Source organism: Salminus brasiliensis, chromosome 20 (assembly GCF_030463535.1).
Source record: "Salminus brasiliensis chromosome 20, fSalBra1.hap2, whole genome shotgun sequence".
NCBI classification, from domain to species: domain Eukaryota; kingdom Metazoa; phylum Chordata; class Actinopteri; order Characiformes; family Bryconidae; genus Salminus; species Salminus brasiliensis.
Window position 1 is genome coordinate 19,357,954 of NC_132897.1, and position 11,234 is coordinate 19,369,187.

The 11,234-nt window shown below is 40.9% G+C and overlaps 1 long non-coding RNA gene across 1 annotated transcript; it reads right to left on the reverse strand.

Annotated features, from left to right (window-relative positions):
- Positions 1–4,487: 4,487 nt before the first annotated feature.
- On the reverse strand, positions 4,488–10,744 carry LOC140541884 (uncharacterized). The gene is made up of 3 exons (XR_011977962.1): positions 10,571–10,744; positions 7,938–8,002; positions 4,488–7,403 (listed from the first exon to the last, which is right to left on the reverse strand). It is a non-coding gene; the product is annotated as an uncharacterized lncRNA (long non-coding RNA).
- Between the last annotated feature and the right edge of the window lie 490 nt (positions 10,745–11,234).

The following is an 11,234-nucleotide window of genomic DNA, read 5'->3' on the forward strand; positions in this document are numbered from 1 at the left end:
TTGTTGCTACGGTATACCAGGTGGTTGCTAAAATATTCTAGTTGGTTACTAAGGTGTTTCAGGTTTAAAGCTTAAGTGCTTTTTTTTTATAACTTAGCATAGGTAAAATTTTGGATGCTGGTATATTGGCCACAAGCATTGATGGACGCTAGTATGCTGGTCAACCTGCATGACTGTGCTTGGTGGCCAGCTAAACCAGCACCAGACCACTTAAACCAGTAAGGAATACTGTCAAAATTTAGCAGCATAATTGTGTATGTGCATGTTATTTATCAGGGGAAAAAAGAAATGTGGACTGATAACATAATGCTTCTCTTACATGATGACTGGTACCTTCCTTTTAATGGGTTTGTAGCCACAGCCCAGATGTGACATGGCGTGCCTTTGGGTCACACTCGTGCGCGGTTAGCAGCAGCGGCTAACTGTGGCCTATTCCGCAGAGAAAGCAGCAGCTCTCTTTAGGCCACCGTCAAACTTTCCAGATGCTGCAGTGTGTGATCAAACGGTTCATAATTAGAACCATATAATTTCAAGACGTTATGATATTAAAGATGGCAGTTAGGTTCGCCGAGCAAAAACTAACTTCATGAGTGGCTGACCATAATTTTAAGGTTCTCTTCGAGGACGTGCCAGAGGAGAGGGAATGAGGGAGGGCCACAAAGGCCTGCTGATGATTTTTTTTTTTTGTTATTAGATAGTCTAATGTGCTAAAGGGAAGCATCAAAAATCCATACTTGCTTAAATTGGTGGAAGGCACAATAAACTGCCCTGTGGTCTTAATGGAAATCTGAAAAGCTAGAGCAGACTCTAACCTGCATAGCTACAGTGTTATAGAGAGCATTAAGCCTGTAAGTGAAACCTACACTATATTGTAGTTATCTGCTGCCTACTGAATTGAGTTATTCTCTGTTTCAGACAGTTGATTGAATTATTTTGTTTCATTCATTTATTGTGAGCCTCATTCTTCTTTTTAATTTTTTTTTATTATTTATTTCACTTCCTGTATGCTTGTATTGTATTTCCCCTTGTTTCTTTTCAATTTCCTTCCTTTCAGCTAAATATTACTAATGAGCCTCACTGTAAAGTACAATGTTAACATGCTGAGTCAATAAATAAATAAATAAATAAAGAAGTAGAATTTTTTTCAATACGTTTTTCTCTGGAAAAGGGCCGAATAAAAAAGCACTGTACAGTGTCCCTTTCAGGCAGTTGCTAGGCTGTTGCTATGTAAAAATTAATTGTCTGGTTGTAGTTGCTATGGTATTTTAGGCAGTTGCCAAGGTGTTGCTAAGTAGGTGCAGAGTGGATGTTGCTGTGGTATACCCAGTGGTTGCTAAGGTATTGCTAAAGTATTTTAGGTGGTTACTAAGGTGTTCCAGGTGGTTATGTCCAACCAGCAAAACAAAATAAAATAAAGAACTGAAAAGGAGAATAATAGGAAAATTGTACAACAGTAAAGTCGCAATGTGCAACCAATTTTTTTCTTTTATTAATAGTCCTCACCAAGGTGGGAGAAAACTGGAGTACCTGAAAGAAAAAGGGGGTGGGGTCTACCTGCAGCACCACCCTGCCGACCGGAACAAATCCCTTCATGAGAACTATGGTATGTATGTTAAAAGTTAAAAACAGTTATTAATTAGTTTATCTCCTACATGCAAAAATATTTGAACACTGAACTCTGAAACTTACCAGTTCACATTAATTTCATACCAGCCGAAGCTGACTGGAAATAAACCAAAACCTTACTCCTCCGTTATTCGAGTAGGCCTACTGGAGGCCTCAGCCATGTGGAACATGTCCATTCTTGAACTCCGTCCTCGCCCCCAGCCACATTACCCCAGGGCCAGGCCGAGGAGCGGTCCAGAAACTCTTAACTCGTCCGTGCTGCACGAGTAGAGTGCAGAGGGAGCTCAGTTAGTGCAGCTCAATGGACCATTCTGACCCTTCATGGCCAGGTGCCCAGTGAAACATATGGGGAGAATCTGCCTCAAGCCCTGAAGGCAGAGAGGTTCCTGGACAGAGGATCTCTTGCACGCTCTCTCTCTCTTACACACACACACCCACACACACACACTCACTCTGTCTCTCTTGCTCTTGCTTTCGCTCTCGTGCTCTGTGTTTTTGTTTCCCACACTTCTGTTCTGGGTGATTGGAGGAGGTGTTTGAACGAATGTCGCCCTCATGTGGACTTAAAAGCCACAGCAAGTGAAGGGAAAAGTGACTGCCTACAGAACTTTCCACATCAGAGCTTAACCACTGCATGCATTGCTTTTGACAGTATAACAGCATCATAGCAGTTGATAGAGGCTACACCCTGTATTGGAAATCCAAATAAAGTGTTCAGTGAGGGTAAAATACCAGAAGTTACTGTACTGGGCAAAATTCATCATAGCTAAGAAATCTGTTTAGTGATTATGCCTGCATATCCAGCATTTCTGGATATGCAGCGCAATCAATGGTTCAAAATCAGTGGTACTAATGGGGGTTTGTTACCCCCCTGTGCTTGAGCTAGATGGAGCATTACAAGAGCTCTAGTGAGGTCAGGTACTGGTGTTGGATGATCAGTTCTAGATCACAAATGCCACTCCAGCTCATCCCTAAGGAGCTGGATGGAGCTCAATCACCCCAGAGTGTATTTCCCATGATTCATGGCCCAATTATGGCAATTGGAATTGGGCATGGTGACCTAGGACTTGAGAGCTGCCTCAGAACGTCCCATTTTGATAGCAGTGCTCTTCTGTGGGGCTAGAATGCCTGTAGCTATCTTTAGTGTCCAAGGAAGGCTTTCTCGATTTTCGGGCATCCAGCAACAAAAGTGTTAGTGAGGTCAGGATGTTGGAAGATCACCACTCATCCCAAAAGTCTCTTTTATACCCCTCTAGGGCCGCATGGGTCCAGAGAGTCCTATTCTATTGCTGAGAGTTCTCTATACAAGGACTAGACAACCTATGTGTGTGCCTTTACATGTCTGTCTCAGCAATGGGTGCAACTTAAAATAGCTAAATGCATTAATTTGCTTCCTTCAAAGTGTGTCCACAAATATTTGGACATACAGTGTATGCTGATTATGTATGCTGACTCTATAGATTTGTACGGTTCTACCAGCAGCTTGACTGGTTTACTTTTAATTACAAACAGGTATCATCCCCCTTAGTTATAAGTAGTTATAATATGATCATACTGAAACTATGTACAATTTTGGGAAGACTGCACCTATACGTCTCAAAGGGAAAAATGTTGTAAATGTGGTAAAACTGTGCCACCTAGTGCTTTAGTGATGAATATATTTTTAAGAATAAACCAGAGCCTTATGGAAATATGCACAACTTCTAGGTTACAGAGAGAGAATCTATGGTTCTCAGTAAATATACTTTTAAGTTATTTAAAATATCTATTCAAAGATGAACCCAGCAGTGGGCGTGGCCTAAAAACAATGTCCTTTTAAGTAGCATTTATTTATTTTTTATAGTGAAGAACAACGGAAAACATTAAATGAATTAGTTTATATATAGATTTGAAATCTGATGTCCAGCATGTTTTCACGTGGGCTAAATCAAAGGTAATTAAAAAGGTATGTTTTGCTACAGCGGCCCACACCCTGAGGTGAAGAGGGAGGGCAGGCTCAGGAATGCTTTGGCCAGGAGTCCAGGTTAGCTCCACTTAGTCAGTAAACATGTGAATTAAAGCATGACTTTTGTGTATCGAGTATCTGAGACCCTTTCCTATTGGAATATCTCTGTTTGTGTCCGAATATTTATTACTGGAACACATCACCTGATTGTGCACCACCACTCCAGAGTCTGCAAAATCTTCCTGAAGGTCTTTTGCAGACCATTGGGGTATAGATGGGCCTTTCTAGCAAATCCAATGAGCAATTCTCTCCTGAAGGTTTCTTGGTCTCCCAGACCTCAAATGGACCTCCGCCTATTTATGTTAACTGCCCGGTCTTGATTACATGACAAAACGGAGGAAACGGCTACCTTATTAAGTTCGCCTGCTTTGTGGGCATCAGTTATTCTAATTGTCAGAATGCTAGGCCACTGCTTTGACGAGCCCTTGGCTGCTGATTGTTGAGACTAGGTTTTGATAGAGTTGAAAATTTGTATCACCTGTCTTTTCTAATGATGACCGTGAACCAGCCAGAGCCCCAACAAGCTAATTAAAGGATTTCACATTAAAATGTTTTACAAAACACACAGATCTGGCTTTAAACTGTTGAAAATAATGTATCTTTGTGAGATCAGTTCATCTACTATTCACAGTAACAGACATTTTGACTAGAAAGTCTTTCCAGAGACAGTTACTCCAACAAAAGCAGGAATTTAATTTAATTTTAATTTCAGAAAAAACAACAAATGAGCAGGTGTCCAAATACTTTTGTCCATACACGTATGTCCATATGTGTACCCTTGAATGTGTGTTATTCCTACTAACTCATGCAACCAGACACTGTATCATGTCTAGCCATTAAGTTGGAGTCATTGGAATTATTTTCATGTGTGTGTTTTTATTTATTTATTTATTTATTTGGGATTATTTACAAAGCTTTGCTGCAAACGGGCGGAAGTAGGAGGAGTGATTCCATGTGGCAACACTGCTTGCCTAAAATATTGACTTGCACATCTCGTATTTCTAACATTTGCACCATCCAATACATTGAATTCAAGATTATTTATCCTCAAGTCAAACCACTAGCCAAGAATTCCTTTTATTCACTTTCAGGAATTCCTAAAGCTTAAGAAACATTGTTGTAGGCAGAGGTATGGTGTTGTATGATGTGAGGTTTCCTTAGTTTCGTTTGTCGTCTGTATAAACTGGTTCAAAAATCAGACCAAGAGAAAAGAATGAGGACAGAACAGAAAAACACAAAGCAGTGGAAGAAATCTGCAGGGTGTCCTGTTTTTTGCTACAGTTTTCCAGTTTGTTCTAGACAACACTCTTTACCAAGGTCTTGGACCAACCAAGGTGGTCAAAATGCTCTTTAGATAGCAATGCACCAGAAATGTACCTGAACACACCTCATTCCGAGACCACCACACCCATCGGTGTAGATATATTCGCAAGCACAGTTGCCATTTTATACAGTTGCGGGTGTGAAAATAGACCGTTGGCAGGGCGTGAGATAGCAATGAGCATTGTGACGTGCCTTGCGCAGGCTGTAAGATGGGGCCCTATGTCTTATCCAAGCACAGTTGAGGAAACACAATTGAACAAATATGATTCTATTGTAACTGCATCTAATAATGAACATCAGTCACACACTGAGGTAGACATGGCATGACATCATGGCTACATGTACGCTTCATGGCAGCTGGATGTTGGCCATGGACAGTTGTTTGTGGCCAACCAGCAAAAGATCAGCTGTGATCTAGGCAAAAAGTGTACAGTGTTTTATTGTCCCTTTCCATTAGAAGATGAAAGAAGCACCAATGTGCCAATGTGCAGAATGTAGAGTGTGTGAGATACAGAGCCTTTCATATGCGTGTGCTCGTAGGTCTGATCCACCGTTTTGACCGTGCAGATGAAGGTATGAGACTTGACTGTCTTAGGAATGCGGTATCTACAACGCTGGCATACAGAGTTCCCTTCTGTTTAGGTCTCCAGTTCTTCAGGTCATTAATGGATATCCAAAAAATCTGTCATTTCCAGTGATTTCTGGGTCATCGATTATGATTCTTAAAAAAAGGATACATCATGAATGTTATATTCTATGGGTGTGTCCCAATTGCATACTAATTACTAATGCTAACTAGTTTTTAAATATGAAGTATGTAGAAAAGTTGTTTTTTTTGTTTTTTTTTAAGTGCGGCTACTATGGACGCTATACGAAACAGAAAGGAAGGAGCTACTCGTGTCTGGAGCAATTACTCTAAAAACTGGATAACGGGGCAGTCTCAGAGACGACAGCAGCTGGAGAACTTGTCGTGACCTATGTTGGCATAGCAACATAGCTTCATCACTTCCTGTCAGTAGGAAACAGTACTATCCTGCCAAGCCTGCACTATTAAAATTATAGTATAACGCTGCTGTCCAATGAAAAACATGTATCTCGGTTATGTCAGTTTGTGTAGTTTTCTCCATGGTTTGAACCCTGTAGCTGCTTTGTTTGTTGTGTGGATTCTGAATTCTGGATGAATGGACAAATAGAATTGCTCCAAAATGACCTGCAAGAAAATCTTTATCCACTGACTTCCATTGAAAGTTAAGAACTTTTCCTGTAAAGTGAAAAGTTTACAGTGACAGTGACGATGTAGTCTATAATGTATAGTATAAGTGTGTAGATAGCAATTGGGACACAACCTCTGTCCTAGGTTAGATTCTCTATTAATTGATTCTGATTCATTTAAATGGGTCTTAAAATCTCCCATTTCACCATGATTCAGTTCAATTCCATTTAAGTTAAGTTATGAATTATTCAAAAAATTAGATTTCATCATACACTTAATATTCCAATGTGTATACCTATTATTATGATTATTATTATTATTATTATTATTATTATTATTATTTTACATTTGGCAACAGTGAAATCTGTTCTTTATGGAATGTTATTTCAATCCAACCATCCAAGCTGCAAGGGTGAAGGCTAGCATGCTCTACATGTCTAACATCATCAGGCAGCTCTACACGCTAACTGCCCTGCCCAGCTAACGGACGGCTGCCTTGAATATCATTGTGCTGGGTGATGCAGACAAGCAACAGGGAGCCCATCCAGAAAGAGCGAGGCCAATTGGACTGTCCCCAGCTGCCAGTCACAGACGGCTGTGGTATCACCGGTGGATCTCGATCTTCTGGTGACTGTACCAATGCTTAGGTCACTGTGTGGCCTGGGATCTCAAATATGGACTCAGGTCTTAGGTTCCAAAATCAGTGTAGCTAGATCTTCATCTGCATTTGCACATCCTTAATGCACAACCGTAAAATCCTTTACCCGGTGTGGGATGTACAATGATTGAGAAACAGCTTTGGACGTCCTCCAGCGTTGCAAATCCTTATTGGCCACACCTAGAAACACAGCTGTATTAAGAAAGTTGTGGTCGTAATTGCTGGAGTGAAGAGCATGCAAACAGCATGGCTCTGGTCTGCAAACACTACTACTAGTAGTAGTAGTAGTAGTAGTAGTGGTGGTGGTGGTGTGCTTTAACAGTCTTTTTGAGGAAGGTCCAGCTTTTGGCCCCAGTAGTGGAGATGCTCGGATCATTTGTTTAGCCACACTGGTATGAAATTATGCGTCGCTCGTGAGCGAAACTCATCACCGGGTCCAAGTCGGAGCTGGTGGGGTCGATCAGTCCGAAGCGTATGGAGGCCAGTATCTGGAACAGTTTAGCTTCAGTTGCAGTCTTGGGCTTCGCTAACTCCCGCAGGCATTCTTCCAGTGGAGTCAGTTTACCATCTTCAGGTACCTGTAATGTGAGCATGAATTCAAGGTCAGTCTTGTTACCGCTTTCAGAAAGCAACTCTGGCTGCATTTGAGGAATGATAACGGCCTAAATAAGAGGGGGTCTTTATTTGTGGGACCTTGGGACTGTGGTTCCTGTCACTTCCACCATAAAGAAATCGAAGATGGTACATTGGTTTACGTCTCAGCCATTGAATTGTGAAAAAAACAGCATTGTTCTATTTTATACTGCAGACAACCTGTGCGAATCTAAGGCACTTTATTTATTAAGTTAGGAAAAAGACACAAGGATACCGGCAATACAGTAATACAGGGGCTCTCTAATTGGTCTACATCTGTATTTTGTAATATATGCAGGTGTTCCAGAACTACTAATGATTGTCAAGAAACTTGATCTAGATCATGATAACCATAACATCATACTGCCCATAACTTCTCCATGCTGCATCTTCACACCATGACAACCATATCATGCTCAAGTACGAGTAAGTTTGAAGTGTCCTATTTTTCCAGTCTACAGGGTGCAGAAAATGCTCACCTCTGCAGATATGCTCAGCAGCCAAGTCTTCTCTTCATCTGTGAACTCCATTGCAGAAGTGAAAACTGTCATTAAGAAACAGGATGGTAATGTGGTTAGAGTGTTTCAGGGGTGGAGAAAAGGGAAGTCTGCGATTTTAAGCTATAATCCTTCTTAGAGCGTTTTTAATAGGCTTATGATTTCCACCTTTTCAACCAGTGAAGAATCAGCTAAACTCCCACTGTGTAACACACACACACACACACACACACACACACACACACACACACACACACACACACTGTGAATTGTTCCATGTGCTAAACAACACTGAGCACTGCTTTACTCTTTAGTGCAATTTTAAATTTCTACCGGCCAACAGTGTAAAATTAGGCTATGCTGCCCTTAACCAATAACTATGCTATATAATGGGCTGCTAAAGCCAGTTAACTGTGTGCTTCGTGCTAGCTGGCTAACCAAATGATGGGCAGCCAGCCTAATGCAAATGTATGATCAGACCTAAGATAAGCAATGGCCAATAACGCTTAATGATCGTGACATATGGCTGTTAGGGTGTATTCACACCTATAGATTGTGTGTGTTTGCTCTGGTTCAAATCTGTTAATGGGATTGTAAACCTGGAGTTTATGAAGTGCACCAATCAGGAAATCTGGAGCATTCTCTACTAACCTGTCAAAGGCTCAACCCTAAATGGCTCTGTATTCCCTGTATGGCCTGGATGTTCTCTCTGCTTATTGGACAGACCTGTCTGGAGCGGGAGAAAGTAAATGGGTCCGTGTTCTGGACTAGTGCATATCTCTGTACAGTTAAACATGGAGCAGTGGCAGAGATGGCTGGCAGTGTACAAGGTTAACAGCTGGCTGAGGGAGCAGTTTAGCTCAAACTTGTGGAGTAACGCCTGATAGTTGGGTCGGATTGAGATCAGATCATACGCTCACCACAAATGGACCCCTCCAGAGTTTGTTTGGGGATCAGACTGAGACCAGCCCCCCACCCAAAAAAAAAAAAAGACATGCACTTAATTTGATGAAATAATCAAATTCTTTCAAGTTTGCTGTCTGTGAGCCTTTTAGGGCCATACAGTGAACACCGAGCTGTGAGAATGCTCCAGATTTCTTGATTTTTCTCTATTACTGTCATTATATCCATATTATTTATACTATATATTATCACTAAGTGCTTTAAACATTAAAGCCCTACTAGTATCTCCACTGGTTTCCACTCAGCACTTAAAAAATGTGTATTTGTAGTCTTAAGTATTTTTAGGTGTGGATTTACTTTTCTGATTGGGATTATTGTCAGCTTCAGCCTGCTTAAGAACTGTCTGATAGAGAATATCAATAATGAAAGACAGGAAAACCATCACCACCTCATTCCACAATCACCACCATGTTTAAATATTGGTATAGTAATAATACTAACAGTGCAGTATTAGCTTAAAGGTATCTGGTTGCATGTAATCTGTGATGGTCAAGGTGGTTGAAAAGCTGGTCATCTATGTGAATCATACCCTTAGTCAGTGGATAGACCGGTTTAGCTTTTGAGTTTCATTTGATTTTGATGGACTAACTGGTCTACTAGCATGACCTACCTGACCAAGCTGGTCTGATCATACTGTTTGACAAGTCATGTTTCAAGAATGCTTCCAGACAGCCCCACCTCCAATAATGTCTGTATTAGTATGCTGGTTAAATCTTACTTGTACATGTGGTATTATATTCCTTCAAATAAACCTATATATATATATATATATATATATATATATATATATATATATATATATATATATATATATATATATATGGACAAAAGTATTGGGACCCCTGCTTGTTCACAGTTCGATACTAAGGGTATTCCTCACAACAGGCGATCCAGCATTGGTTGGGGTAACTGCCTCTACTGTCCAAGGAAGAAGGCTTTCTACTAGATTTTGCAGCATTGTTGTGAGGATTTGCTTGCACTCAGCGACCGTATCGTTAGTGAGGTCAGGATGTTGCCTGATCACCTTCCCAACTCATCCTAAGCCAGAGAGTCCTCCTCTATTGGCAGTACTTTGGCAGTTGCACCCATCGCAAGTCAAAGTAGCTGAACGCAATCTTTAGAAGGGGCGTCCTCAAACATTTGGACAAGTAGTTTCTTGTAGAAGCTTTTTTTTTTTAAAGTACTTTTCCACTCCAGCACGTGATGAAGGCAGAAGAACATGGTGCCAGTAGGTTCATGTTTATCTGCTCTAGAGAGTCATGTTCAGCTGGCAGGATGACTTCTCTACGGAGACAAGACCTGGATGCATTTATTAGAAGGGGTGTCCACAAATATTTGGACATATGAATTAGTGTACCTTGCTGACTTCTAAGACTTACTGTCCGGCTGAACACATGGGGGTTTTAATCCAGCCAAGTCAGACAACCAAGGTGAAAGTCAAAGACCTCGCCTTTAGGCTGTTATTTACTTACTAACTTACTAACTGCAGCACCTATTGGTCCATCTCTAATTCTAATAGCACTGTCCTTTATTATTATTATTATTATTATTATTATTATTATTATATTTATTTATTTTTTAAATATATGATAGCATCATAATGTAGTAGCCTAATAGCTGCACTATTTAAGGTGGAACGAAAAACAACCTACCTTTCCAAATACACTGCATAACTCACCGCTCCGAGGGTGGCTTAAAAAGAGCAAAAAAGAGAGTTTCGTGGAGCATTTTGTGAGGAAATCCCGACCAGATCGACTCCTCTAGGTTTTCTTCAGCTGCTCAAACGCAAAACGTCCACAGCCTGAGGTCCGCCTGGGTTCCTCTGCGCTGCCGTCTCGTCTGCTTTCGCTTTGGTGCGGATTGTGGCACGGTGCTCTTGACGTAGTAGGACATTTCTCCGAAATCAGATGTCTGCAGTCAGCCTAACCGAAAGCGAAACTCTCATCGCATGAAAAGCCTTCCTGTCCTCTGTGTCGTCTGTGTAGTTTTGCTAAGCTAAGCATTCAGAACACTACTGAGGCTGAGGGACAGATCTGGCCAAGGGCCTTCAGCTTTGGCCAACAGCTCTTGAATGTGCACTAGTGTCGTCTTACAGTTTTAGAGCTATTCTACAGGCAGATGATGGTAAAAGCATGGCCAATAGGTTTCCTTTGGGGACTGTTTTGCTTTACAACCATGTGAAAAAGTTGGAGAGCCCATGAAAACCTTTGACTTATATAAATATATTTAAATATATTTACACATACGGACAGTAGACTTTATTTGGACAATATTAAGAGATGGATGTAACATAACTAAAGCAATAAAAAAAATTGG